At 38.0% G+C, this 14,896-nt stretch overlaps 1 pseudogene across 1 annotated transcript in view; it reads left to right on the top strand.

The window, feature by feature from the left end:
* LOC145682272 (exocyst complex component 1-like) overlaps window positions 1–12,947 on the top strand; it is a 77,947-nt pseudogene extending 65,000 nt beyond the window's left edge. The window contains exons 12-14 of the transcript XR_014130888.1: window positions 1,211–1,363; window positions 10,342–10,535; window positions 12,666–12,947. The product of XR_014130888.1 is annotated as an exocyst complex component 1-like (transcript). The remainder of the gene's footprint in view (window positions 1–1,210; window positions 1,364–10,341; window positions 10,536–12,665) is intronic.
* The last annotated feature ends 1,949 nt before the right edge of the window (window positions 12,948–14,896 follow it).

Below are 14,896 nucleotides of genomic sequence, written 5' to 3'. Positions count from 1 at the left end.
TAGAATTTGTTCAGGAGTGGGAGGGAAGATAGGAAGCATGTACAGTAAATTTCGCTCTACTGAAATTATCCATTAAAATGCTATCATTCGCCCTTCTCCAAGTTCTGTAACTTTGAATATAGAGCCCCCTCCGATCTTTATGACTAGCATAGTGTGGCACTGCAAGTCTGGGTTGTATTTCCGGTGTGGGGATTCAAATGGTTTGGGACTTACGTTAAGCTCAGGGCCACACGCTGAAAATGTGACATTAAACTTCAATTTAGTTTACAAGCTAGTACTTTAATGCACCGACAAACTGAAGGGAACATCAAGTTAAGCCCAAAATGTCTAATGAACATCGGTTGAAAGCGGCACCGTTTTGCCGTGAGAGACACTTCAAAACCTGCGAAGGAGCTGATATAATACCGAATATCTGATGAATGCAAAAACATACTGCTATCAGGTCAAAAAATTACACGGACGGTCACAGCCGATAAATTCAATCACGTACAAATCTTTCAGCTTAGCGTCGCACGTTTACGCTCCTATTAGACTGAGGGAGACGGATGATGATGGAATAGTCGGTGGAATGAGAGTGTGGAGAGAAACGGAAGTGCTCCGAGAAAACCACGGACACGATGTTGTCCACTACAAACTTACTTCCCCGGGGATCGAACCAGGAAACCACACACCAGGGGTAAACGCTGTACCACTGAGCCCCTCCCCTTGCAATGAAGTACAGATGAGAGCAGATTGATCACCTTGATACGGAGATCTCTACAGAGGAGAAATGCGTGTGTAGATTCTTCATCTGTCTGTAGGAATCCTCATTGTGCGGCAACCGCTCCGCTTCCATCTGTACGTCATTGCATTTATCGGGTGCGATGTGTGATATTTTGATCCGACAGCGATATATTTCCATGCTCGTGAGATGCTCAGCATTATATCAGCGCTTTCGTCGGTTTTTGAACGCCTTTCACGGTAAAACGTTGCCGCTTTCGACCCATGCTCATTAGATATTGTTTACTAAATTCAATGTCTACTATCATATCCTTAAGTTTGACGGTGCGGTAACGTACCACCCTGTATAACATCGAATATTAGATACATCTACTTAACAGAAATACGATAAATACAAGGCACAATTACGAAGAGTTGTTGGACAGTTTTGATGTTAATGAAAAGTCTCCATATGCCTTTCATTTACTCATATTTCCCCTTTTGTTCATAGGATTTTTCAAAGACGGCTGAATCCATTTTTAAGGCTTCTGGCAGTGAGCTGATTTGGATAAATGGTACGCCAAGTTGGTAGGTGCCATGTTTGAAGCCATTCCTCGTATAGCTGCAGAACATCACAAAACCCCTCAAGAAGTAGTAAAAATGGGTGAGTTGACTAATTTCTCCAGATATTTCAAATAAGAGAAAAACTGCAATTGATTCAAATTCTGTAGTGTGTGTCTATTTCTTGATTTATTTGTATTCATATGGGAAAGAGGCATCCTAAAGAACGACATAATTTGGATAAAATGTTCCGGTACGTCGAATTATAATGTGATATTTCCTCATTTCTTATAGACATTGGTAGACGAAAACAAACCTAGTGCAACGATGGCGAGTGCTTAAATCATTTCTTTTCCACACATTTCAATGTGGGCAAACATTGAGAGAGAGAGAGAGAGAGAGAGAGAAAGAAAGAAAGAAAAAAGAAAGAAAGAAAATAATCTAATCGCTGGACTGACAGGAACTCGAACCCCTATCTCCCGCTGTCGCGTGGATTCTCTACCACGTGAGCTACCAGTAACACAATCCGTTTTTTGGTTGTGATATTTCTTCTTTAGTATAGGGTGCAGCAGTAGATTGGGCGATTTTAAAACTGTTATTACGAAATAATGATAAAATTTATTTGGGTGTAACAAGTTCGAATACAAATAGGCATGAAAGCATTTAGTTATTTTGGAGTTTAAATCACCAAACAGAAAACAGTATGGCACAAAATAAAGAAAATAATGTTCCACCGCAAACGTAACCTCCCAGAAATGACATGTTGCAGATGACTGCCATTCCGCTGAACACATTCAATAACTTACTTGCTAAGGTCACTTGTTATTCTTTGCAGCATATCTAAGGGAGTTTTCGGAACTTAATCATGAATGCAACGTTTCAGTTCTGGAATTGACATACAGACACAAGAAAAGAAAACTCTAACCCCCTCCCGCGCGCAAAAAATATGATAATTTTCTTTTGTGGTGCAACGCTGTTTTTCTGTTTATTTTATACAACATGGCTTTCTATTTGGAATTCAATAAATGCTTTTTTTTGTCTAGTTTGTATTCCAACTTGTTACACCCAAATAAATTCATCATTTTCTCGTAATAATGTTTTCAAAATCGCCTGACCGACCCACTGCCGCACCCTGTAGTATTTGTATCTGAGTGTTCTCTCCAAAGTCAGGTTCTGAACTACTTACCTAATGTAACTACGCGGAACCACTTAACCAGTAGAGCAGGGGTAGGGTAGCCAGTTTATTTCCCTTATATTTTAAAGAGGATTGTGACAAAGTGTAGATGAAGAACAGGTTGGGAACTGAGATTAAGGATGCAACCTATACAGCAGCATTGTAATTATGGTTTCATTACACGTCAATTAAAATACCTCGAATGTAACTAGTTGCGGAATCTGAAAAGAAAATCAATAAGATGTTAGGAAAGTTGAGTAACGGCTGTGAAAAATATGGAACGAAAATAAATGGTGTCAAATATAGAAGTAGGACGGGAGAAAATAGAACTGGTGACTAGTTTTCGATACCTGCGTAGTATTATTAATAGTGATATGAAATGTGAACGTGAAATAAAAGTAAGGATAGGAATGGCAAAAAAAAAAAAAAAAAAAAAAACCCGTTTAAGAGAAAGAACACACTATTATGTGAGACCTTGAATACAGAGTTAAGAAAAAAAGACTCATAAAATGTTTCATGTGGAGTATTGTACTATATGGGTTGGAAACATGGATATTATCCAAATGTGACGAAAAATGACTGGAGGCTTTCGAAATGTGGGTGTGGAGAAGAATGGAGAGAAATAGCTGGGTCATGCGAAAAACAAATGACAGAGTGTTAGAAATGGTAGGAGAGAAAAGAACAATCTTGAATATTATTAAAAAGAGGAATAGGAACTGGTTGGGACATTGGTTAAAAAGGAATTTTATTATGTATTTATCTATTTATTTGTTGCTTCTTTTAGATAACATCTTGTCCGTAAAATTATTCCATGTTATGTAAATATCTATCTATCTAATCTATCTATCTATATATATATATATATATATATATATATATATATATATGTGTGTGTGTGTGTGTGTTAAGATTGGTTAAAATTTGCTATCAACAAGCTGTTGAAAAAGGACCAGCATTACGTCTTGAATAATTGGTTTGATATATGGTGATGAGTTTATCTAATCCGTAAATGCTTGCCCTAAAATCGTTACTGATTGAATTCGATACTTCTTAAAGCTAGATATTTTATTTCGTTAAGTTTTCTAGAAGACTTTTATAATAAGTACAGGGTGGCCAGTAATTATGTATATGATAATTGAGTGACTGTAGTATTTGTAATTCTGGACAGAAAGTTTTGATATGGCGGAACTGTTGTCTCTGGAACAGCGTGTGCGTTTGTATTCTTCGACTTGTATATCGTCTGGCCAGCTCGATCTCCCGATTTGAACAACCGGACTTTTTATTATGGGTCAAAGGACAAAGTGTATGAACATCACGTATTCAATTTGGCCAAACTATGTGAAGCTATCACAGAAGAGTTCCATAGGATAGCGGCACGGGTCTGTCAAGCTGCTTGTAACAACGTTGTTTTTCGTCTCCAGGCATGTATCGATTAGGATGGTGCATTCGTGTACATTCCCACGGAGAACAGAGATCAAAAATTTTGTAAGGAATGGTATGAGAGCAATGTGTTTATGTTCAAGTTATGTTGTTAGTTTCTTTACCGCAGTCTTCGAACCATCGCAAATATAATTATGGGCCACTCTGTAAATTAAATAGTATAATAATTCCTGAACTATATTAATAGTTCGCTTTCTTGTTTATCAGTTCTAGGTAGGAGTACCCTGTTATCACTGAAATCAGTAATAAAATGAGCTGTCTTATGAAATCGCGCGGAAGGTTGATTTCATTTTGAGTTTAACGTCTCTTTCAGAAGCGAGTCTATATGAGACGGGACCTACTGACTAACGTGAATCCGAACCTCATGAGCTCCTGCCGGGAATCGAACCCGGGAAATCGCGCGGAGGATAAACAGACTATCGCAATCAATAAATACTTACCATACCCTTCAATTTTCATGGCGCCGCGATGGCTCAGTGGTAGAAAGCTGATTTTTGGCGCGAGAGTTTCCTGGTTCGATCTCAGCTCTCGCCAAATGGACTTTGTGGTAAGCAAATATGATGTGCGTGGGTTTTCTCCTTTCCTCCCACTTTCTTCATATCACAATTACCATCCATCACATGATGACCGTTTTCCGTAGCTTCGGTGCATGATCGTGGGACGCAAAATTAAAAAAAAAATCAAGAAATAATAGATATTCATAAATTTTCGCTGAAAAAGGTCCAGCTTATCAAGGGCGAAATAGATAAAAACAAGTATTGAACAGGATTGAATGCACTTCTTTTCTTTTTAAAAAAGAAAACCGTTTAAAAAATAGGAAATCACACGTTTAATTTTTTCAACAGAAGTTGTGACACATTTGTTCGGGAAACGTCATAACCTACGATGCCAGTCTAAAGATTTCATTTAATTTCGTGGAAACCAAGACTTCGAACTAATTCTAATATAAGGGGCCGCGGTGGCTCAGTAGTGCCGGTGGGTGTAGGTGAGCGGTCTGAGGCGTTAGGCTGATGGCCGTGAGGTAAAGCCCATTGGGGGTTCGAGTCCCTCTGAAGAGCAAGGGTGGAATTTTAACTGTCCTCGATGTTTCTGTGTTCGTGTCCCTGTCGTGTCTAGTAGTCCTGAACAGTGGTTGAAGTAGAAAATAAGTCAGGAAGTTTTTTGAAATAAAAAGTGGTAGAGCGTTCACCTCTGGTGCTTGGGGTCCCGGGTTCGATCCCAGCCCCCGCCAAGTGAACTTTGTGGTGGACAAACACCGTGTGCGTGGGTTTTCTCGGGGTTCCCCCGTTTCCTCCCACTTTCTTCATTCCACCATCTCATTCATTACTCATCATCACCGTCTCCTTTAGCCTAACCGGCATAACTGTAGGACGTAAAACTCAAAGATTTCATTTCATTTTTAATTCTAATCTATATATTTTTCAATGTGTTTTTTAATTTCTTCGGAATCAAAACTTAAAAGAGATTTTAAAATATGTGCTGCTTGCTGTGAATTCAAAATATGGAGATATATTAATAGAGTGTGAAGGTTGTTCCTAATATATTACTTTTTTGTTGTAGGAGGGTTGATTGAAAAGGTTTCAGCATGATAAGAAATGAGATACGACATTGAGTTAAAATTCCATAGGAGTTCAACGTAACACAATATTCCTCTAATGTTGAATTGAATTGAATTGAATTGAATTGAATTGAAAATGTTAGGGTGGGTGCGCCGACGACGGAGGTCTTTTAGCACCCATCACTACGTATGAGCACACAAAGTAAACGCGAAGAGACACAAACACACACAGCTAAAAAAAAAAAAAAAAAAAAAGCGTACTGTCCGTAGAAGAGAAGGTCATAATGAACACACTAAAACAGTTACGCAGAGCACCAGGCAGAAAAAGAAAAGTATAAGATAAAATAATAAATAATGCATGAAACGTTAAAAGCGGTGCATCCACATGACAGAACACTGCATAGTCACAGAGGCACACAGAAAAGTCAGATGGCGGATAAAACTTGCTGATGTCGCAGAAATCGGAACACCTTCAAGACGATGCTGAGCAGAGTTCGGAGGTCAGCGGGTAGACTATAATGTTACAGCCTCTGTAACCGACTGTAAAAATATTATTCTTCCTGATCCTTCAACCAGTAACATTGATTTCACAACAACATTGTGATGAGGAAATGCTTGCCCTTCAGGCCTTGCTTTCATGCTAGATTTAGAAACAATAACACCACATTTTATGCTGGATCAATCAGAAACCTGCCAGGAAATCTTCACGATCTGCATGTGTTTGTAATATCCCACACATACTTCTATTATAAACATCAACATGTGCTTTTATTTGTAAACTACAGTACGTGCATTTTACGAGCTTCTACACGAAGTAGACGACAGGAATTAGCGCCACCACTAATCATATCATGGACGAGGAACACTAGTGTTACTATTACACAGGAGCAGCTATAAATTTCAGAGGAACCGACATGAGTCTGTCCCAGCTGATCATACACCTGTTCTAGCTTGCAGTGGAGCTCTGAGGCCTTCTCCTCACTTCCCTTGCTGTGGAGCTTCGTGGTTCTTCTTTCCCGCCTAGCTTGCTGTTGAGTTCTGCGGAACTCCATCCTCTTTTTGCTTGCAGTGGAGAATCCTAACCCACTTCCTTAGCTGACAGTGGAGCTTTGTGGGAATTTTTCCCTTGGCTGCTTGGGCCTTGGGACACCTGTTTACCCTGCTTATTTAGTGGACTTTATTAGTGAATCTGTGTTACATCGTTTTATAACTTTTTTTTTTTTTTTTTAAAAAAAAAATAGTGAAACTGGTTGCGGAAGAAAACAATTCCGGAGTATAATTGCTCTACCTTCTACCGGCTTCCGCAGAATTTTACAATATGTTCATGTTTGTTTCACACAACCTTTGTTGGCACTTTAATCAATCGCTAAATTCATGGGAATCGACTGTGAAACTGCTTTATAATGTACAAATGCTTGCGAATTATGAGATGCATACGCTTCTTACGAGGGAACCTATCCAAGTGTAACTAACTTCGAGTCGAGACTATGGCCATTGGGTATCTTGTTCCTAAAGAACATAATATGAAAAGGAATAATCCTCGATCGCAACAGTTGCGGAGATACAAGCGTGAAACGTTAGAAATGAGCTCCATACTATACATTACGAAGTCAGATTCCGGGTCAGATTTTTCGGAAACTGTCAAATAAGGAAACTCAGGAATACATATTAAATTAGTGTGGGGAGCACAGCACCTTTTGAATAAAAAAATTGTCCCCGGGGCACTCGCAGGGTTCAAGGCGGGGTCCAACTCAAAATTTGCAAATGGAACCGGGGATCAAGTAGCATATTTTATGAAAGCTATTGTTAAATAAAAGAAGATAGAACAAATCTCAACTCTCTACGATACCCTGTGCAAACGGGCAACTGGTCAAAATGTCAATACATCCTACATCAGAAAATATATGGCTACGTTTCTAAATCTGTTAAGTTGCGACAATAACAAAGCATTGTTTCAATGTTTTCTCGTGTTAAATTTGTTCTTTTGTCGGTAAATATGTCATTGTAAGAAGAGAGAGCCCTCTCGATACCAACATTCGAAACTGATATGTACATTAGTTGGAAACACTTTCCAGCGATTTCTGAATGCTCATCTATCATACCGCGCAGCACTCCTTCCACACTATCCACTTCACCAGTAAATAACACTTGGAGCTCAATTTGTAACTACATGTAAAATTTCAAACATTCATGGTGATATATTTTCTCAAAAATGGGAATTTTCATCACATTGCTAGAATACTTGTCATCAGGTTTTGCAAGTTTGAGCTAGGGAAGATGAAATACTGATGTCAATGTCTTAAAGATCTCACAAGCTGGATCCTTTTTAAGCATGTCAGCCAATTTGTTGCTGCATACCACTCCAACTTCCTTGAACTTCTTTTCGGCACCCTTCTTTCTCTCTTCAGTCAACTCACCTATTATTTTTTTTAGCTTCTTCCTTAAATATAACTTTGTGTTACAAGTTTATATTCGGACAGTAGTTCATTTACCTTTGGAATAACTTTATGGGCCAAAGGAATATTGGACTTTTCGAAGCACGTTATCTAGTCAGAAGTGAAAGCACAATGCTCTTTGAAAAATGTAGCCTCATAGTGCACAGACTTGACACTACCTTCCGACAAATTGTGAAAATAATGAACGCTCTCCGCATCACTGTCCGCACTTTTGAAATACTCAACCAAATTAAGTACATATTCTGCAATATATACTGCAGCAAGAAACCAAGTATTCCATCGAGCCACGACTGGTAAAGGGTTTTGGTTCTTTCTCACCATTCTTGTATTTCTTCTTTAGGAAATTGACATATCTAGGTTTTCTCTTTCTTGTATTGAGAAAAGCGCGCTTTGTATGTGTCATGAACTCGTTCAGATGGTATATTTTTTTTTGGCCATATTCCTGCAACTAAATCACATTGACGTGCCCAACACTCAATATGAATCAGATTTGGACACATTTTGTCATATCGCGCACCATCAGTAGCAACATAACTATATTTTCATACTTTATTGCTTGTTTATTAATTACTTGACAGTACTTTTGGGAATGCATTTTGCAGCGTGTGAACACCACCAACATATAAACCTTGGTGTATCATAACGATCCTTGGGAAGTGTTCTGAACAACACAATAAAAACTGTTCGACCCATTCTACCTGTAGTTTCGCCAGCATGGACAATCACATGCTGATCTTTCATACTCTGAGGAACTACTAGCGTTTACTTACGGTCAAGTATGCAGAAGGGAGAAATAATGGTAATGACTAATTAATAAATCGTAAAGTGTCGAAAAGTTGTCACTGTTGCTTAAATTTCGTGGAATATCAAGACTTGTTGCGAATTTCGTTAATTGGACAGAATTTCGCGTTTAATCGCGAGCGTTGTATGGTCTAACAACTAGTGGAAAATACATATATATTAGGTATACAACATTTTCATACAAAACTGATACATTTCGCGTTTCCGCATGTCACCAAAAAAATCGTGTCTCTATTTATTAGTAATTTGTGTAGTCAACATGTGACGTGGAAGTTAATATAAGTGTTACCGTCGTTAAAAAAAAAAAAAAAAAAAAAAAAGTTATCGGGTCTCTCAGAAAACCATGCATGGGACACTGGTTGAATAATACTGTAAGGTAGTGTTGTATGGCATTAATATTTGCATTACGGAAGCTTAATACAATGCAGTTCCATCATATATATATATATATATATATATATATATATATGTATAGCTGTCTCAGAAGTCCCCTGACATCTGACATAGGGTAACTGTTATTAGAGATGTAAGAGGGGAAACTGTAACTCTTAACCAAAACGTAAGAGGGGAAACTGTCTCCAAATATGATGTTTTCAATCTAAAGTGAAGGAATTTTTTTTAAATCAGACCAGCTGTTTCGGCTGTACACTCTTTATGCGCTCAATGTTAAATGAAAATATAACGCTTCCGTTTACCTGGGCCTGGATACATTTTGTAAGAGTATGGTGAATGAAAGCATGTTTGAAATGGGGGCTTGCCATCGACACGTTAACGTAAAAGACATTCACTTATGTTGTGGGTCCAGGTAAATGGCAACGTTGCATTTTCATTTAACATTGAGCGCGTAAAGAGTGTACAGTCCAAACGGCTGGTCCGATTTTAAAAAATCCTTCACTTTAGATTGAAAATATATTAGGAGACGGTTTTCAGTCTTACATTTTGTTACCTTAGGTCAAGGGATTTTTGAGACACACTGTCCTATGCAGCGATAAGTTGTATTGCTTGCGATCCTCTATGGTGTACGTGTTGGCTTGAGAAGGATTTGATTAAAATCATAAGAGGTCTCCAAATTTAGAATTTGATTTTATCAGTTTCCATTGACATGATTAGAAGTTACTTGTAGTGAAAATGTGGAAGCCTTAGAGTGAGCTTGGTATTAATTGGTATTAATTTTAAGGAATGATACAGTAGATATAGTTTGGTTGGCTTACTTAAGAGGTATTTAATGGGGCTATCCAGAAGTAAAACTGTATTGAAAAGGAATTATAGTACTTTTGGCGGGCTTTACTTCGAGATAAACTCGTGAGATTTCTCTAAGATTCCTTCTCTTAAGGAATTTATTAACGATATTTTTGTCTTATTTTGTACCTAGCATTCTCTCCGTTGATCAAATATTTCTACTAAAATTTTCTCGCTTACGTATAGAGCCCGCAGGAATCAATTACTTACCTCGACCGTGCTGACAATGCAGCTACACTATTCTCTGTGTTAGACGAGAAATTTTCCTGTCGACCTTCAGACCTATAGATACTAATGTTCTGCTGATTTGGTGTTAGTATTAAAATTAGCCTGAATTCAACCCCCCAATTATGCGATTGAATGTTTGTGCATACGTAAATTGTACCCTTTATTTTAATCTTTCTTTTTCTCAGCTGCTTTTCGAAGGTGTAAAGCGAAAGTAGCTCAGGGAGTGAAGGAGTCTGAGATAAGCTTCCAAATGGCGTTTAGTAAACAGAAACTGCGAAAGGTGATCCGAGAGTATCCTACACGAGTGGTGAAAAAAGGGTAGGAGAACCTTTACAGGAAAGTGGAGAAGCACCTGTGTGAAGAAGAGAATCTGTTACAGGTAGTGTTTTCACTCGTAACTAGGGTTACGATTTTTGAGTACTTAGTAGTAGACACTACACAAGGAAAAATGCTCTCTTCAGGTCACAGAAATCCACAGGTGATGTTACCGATATGCCCTCAAATGCCTTGTTGCAGGCAGTTGTCTCTCTTCTTTGCAGAAATTTATGGGTAGAATAAAATGTGTTTAATGACGCCTTGTTTTGGTACAAATGGACTTGATTTGTGTTATTTCCATACAGATGAGGCAGATCTTCTGCAAATAGGCGTCAGTATGTGTTGCTGATAGTACGTAGAATTGATAATACAATTTTTAGGACCTGATAGCCTTCACAACAGCATTATCTCGTGACGACCATAAATTCTTTCGAGAATGTTCCGTTGTCGTGACGCGTAAATTCTGGACGGGATTTGCGATCGACCGAAGTACATTTTATGACCGAATTCTATCAATCAGATAGATAAATGCAAGCTTCGTCTAACGTAGCGACGAACTATTACTCTTCATTGGGCAGATAGCGCTCTTAAAGGTGTCTACAGTTGGTCTGGTCCTTAAATATCTTCCGGAGAGTTAATTAGTTGCGCAGGGTGCGGTTCACGTTTTCTGGGATACATGTAGCCGTGTGGGTATCACGTGTCTTCTAGAGGGTAGAGGGGAGTTCTTGGAATGCCATTCGACGTAACTTCTGAGACGCACTTGGAACCGCCACATTGTACAGTCGCATTCGACACACCTTATTCGGTAAACTAACTAGTGAAACCTCTTGGTTTCTATATCGCTTAGTGATGTTCTTGGTAGTGGTCGATCCTATGGTGAATCCATTTTCTTTGCACTGTTTTTGAATTTTAAACACATAAAACTTGGCGTGTGAAAGTGCCACGATACACTCTTCCCAAAATATTGAGTTGAGTTGACTTTGAGTTTAACGTCCCGTTCAGCAGCGAGGCTATATGAGACGTGGACCTACTGATTAACGTGGAATCCGAACCACATGAGCTCCCGCCGGGAATCGAACCCGGGTCTCCCACGCCAAAGGCGCGTACGCTAACCGCTTATCTTCCCAAAATATGTTAATTTTGGGATTCATGATCCATACAATACATATTTACGATAGCGAAACAGTACAGAAAAGTCGTAGCTGTTTGATAAAAAAAAAAAAAAAAAAAAAAAAGTCCAATTGATAGTGTATGAATGGGTGGGAGTTGAAAGTTGGACACACACACAACTCAAGCTTCTATATTTTTCTTTCCTGTGGTACATTATAGAGATATATGTAGTAATCAGTTATCAAAATAGTCAAGGGATCCCTATTGTGGCCTAAACACTTTTCCCTTTCTTTTTTCATATGAAAAGAGTCCCTAAAAACGTTAACACAGCTTATAACACGTGCGCAAAAGTTATTGAGAAAATAGTAAACTCTTCCCTTTTCTATTATATGAGACATTATAGGAAAAAATAGTAAACTTTTTGCTTTTCAATAGTATGAGAAATTATTGGAAAAATAAGATAATCACGTTTTCGCTTTTCTATGATATGAGACAGTCAAAGTTGACCTTCGCAATCTGCCATGGAAAACATGATTGTTGCAAACACTAGGTGGTCTGTACCAGCGCTGACAAGTATTCCACAAAAAGTTCAGCCTCCTAGCTGAATTCTGTGAAGTTTCAATCTTTATCAGCACCTTCTCGTAGTTACGACTAGGCCCTTTCTGATTTCCACCTGACCAAGGCTTTGAAGAACCCTTTGTGTGAGCATTATTTCGCTGAATTCTAAGGTATGTAGCTAACTGGTCTGACGTTAGTGTGACATACGCTGGAAAAGTGGTTCCAGGATGACCTAAAGAAGTTATCACAGAGTTAGTGGAAGTATATAAAGCTGAAGGGAGACTACATTGAAAAAGTGGAAGTATCTACTGATGTATAACGATTGTGATTACTGTACATGCTAACGCAATAAAGCTTAAATCAATACGGAACGCATCTCGTGACATATTTCCGCAATTCCATCTCATTCTCCCTTCATGAATCAAAGAAATAGCAAGCTTTATTTTAACTGTGTTACAATAGTTATAACTTAAATTATTTCCATTTCTATTACCGTCTCTTGATATTACTATTTCTATATTTGTAGGTGGTGTGGAGAGCCATGCAAGAAGAATTTATTCAACAGTATAAGTACATTGAGAAGCTGATGCAGAAATGTTATCCTGGGTCAATGATCACTCTGGAATTCTCCATTGATGATATCCTGAATTTTTTTTTCTGAAATTGCCAGGTCGCACTAGTTGGCTTGTATCATACGTATATGTATATATTGGTTGATTGTTACTTGGTATTTACCTAGATTGAAAACTTGTTTATAATAACTTATTCTTATTACAAACATAATAGAAATAAATATATGTATATATAACCAAACAAGTTTTTATGTATAATGATTCAACTAATTATAACGTTCCTAGTCGCCGCCCAGTTTTTGTGGGTCGGTGCTATAAGGCTATATTAACTCCCTCCCTTTTATCCTTTCTTATTCCTTCCAAAATATTACAGAAACCAAAAGATAATACAGGATGAGGCAAAAGTCCAGCACCACCCTTTTATTTTTGAAACGGTTTGAGGAAAGTTGACGAAACTGTGGATGTGGGTAATTGCCATTTGACATCCTGGCAGCCATCTTAAAACCCGCCATTTTGAATGCAGGTCCAATGTTTCAAGTTGGAAGGGGCCATGCGACATATTACAGTATTCTAAGCTAGAATTTCACCGGAAATATGAATCTGAAGTTATTTTCCACCTAACTATAATCAGTAATGAAATTTTGAAATATTGGACCTGAATTCAAAATGTCGGATTTCAAAATGACTGTCATGATGCAAATGACACCATCTGGTGCGCTCCCACCCAAGTTATCGACATCGAAAGTGTTTCGTCATCTTTCTTCAAGCCGTTCCAAAAATACAAGAGTAGTGCGGGACTTTTGCCTCATCCTTTACTATACGAGACTGCTCAGGAATTACTAGTTTAAAGAAACATTGATTAGTTCATGTAAATGCTAAAAAATTACATGAAAAAATATATATTTTTCTTCCAAATTTATATATTTGGGAGGGCACAGTGGCACGTGGTGTAGTGTTTAGCTTTGGTATGAGGTGTCCCTGGTTCGACACAGGCTATATGAGTTTGTAGTAGATAACACCGTGTCCGTGAGTTATCCAAATTCATAATCATTGTCTTTCATCATATATATGTAAATGGAATGAAGTTTATATTACTAGTTTCTTACGTGACTATACGAAAATGATCTCAACTTCATAACTGTATCACACTTCTAACCTGATAAGTGACTATGGCGTGAAGCCTGTATCTACTGCAATAAGAGACTCTGTACATTGTGACGTCAAATCAAACAAGTATTGGAAATTGCATGCCACACTGCTGGTAAGGTAGGTATCAATAGAACAATCGACAAACACATTCAAAAATCAGCACATACAAGTAGAGCAAGAACATGGAACTGGAAAATGGAGAATCAAAACCCAACATAGCAATCTTACCATATATTCAAGGGACGAGCAACAGAATTGGACAAGTATTGGAGAAATACAGTATAATGCTCGTCTACAGGCCCATCAGCAAAATACAGAATAAATTGCGAACAGTAGCAGACCGAACAACCAACAGGATGCCTGGAGTTTACAAAATAAGGTGTGTTTGTGGCAGTGTATATATTGGACAAACTGGTAGAATCGTACAAATTAGGATTAATGGACATATTTTATATTTAAGGAAACGTGATATTAAGAGATCCCCTGTGGTCGAACATTATATTGTACAGGGACACCAAATACAATTTGACAATACCAAAGTACTGCATTAGTGCTAAAACTACCACGAGAGGATAATTAAAGAAGCCATTGAGATTAAAAAGCATCCCAATAACTTTAATATAGTATCCGGATATCAGCTGAACTTCATCTCAAATGCCCTTTCCGAAGCCAGAAAGCCGGGAACTAATCAGATGATGCATCAAATCCAGCATGTGATTGGCTAACAGGTTCCAGCCAATCACAGGCAGCAAACGTCATTGATCACATGTAAATAACAGTTCTCAGTTTTCCATCTTTATGCTGACCCTGTTGAGGCTTGCAATAAGAACAGCGAAACGATCATCGATTAAATATCTAAACTATACAACGTTTATTACCTTAAAAGCAGAGAAAGCAATGTCAAATTCTTGTCGTGAAACCTTAAAACACGAATAACTGTAGGAATAATACTTTTGAACCGTTAGAAGAAGATTTAAAAGAGGATTGCAGAAGTAAGACCACAAGAAAGCAGACGATTGGAAAACAAAGAAGTGAA

The sequence above is a fragment of the Thermobia domestica genome, chromosome 3 (genome assembly GCF_964235325.1).
Source record: "Thermobia domestica chromosome 3, izTheDome1.hap1.1, whole genome shotgun sequence".
Taxonomy (NCBI): domain Eukaryota; kingdom Metazoa; phylum Arthropoda; class Insecta; order Zygentoma; family Lepismatidae; genus Thermobia; species Thermobia domestica.
This window is presented reverse-complemented; position numbering and strand designations above follow the sequence as displayed.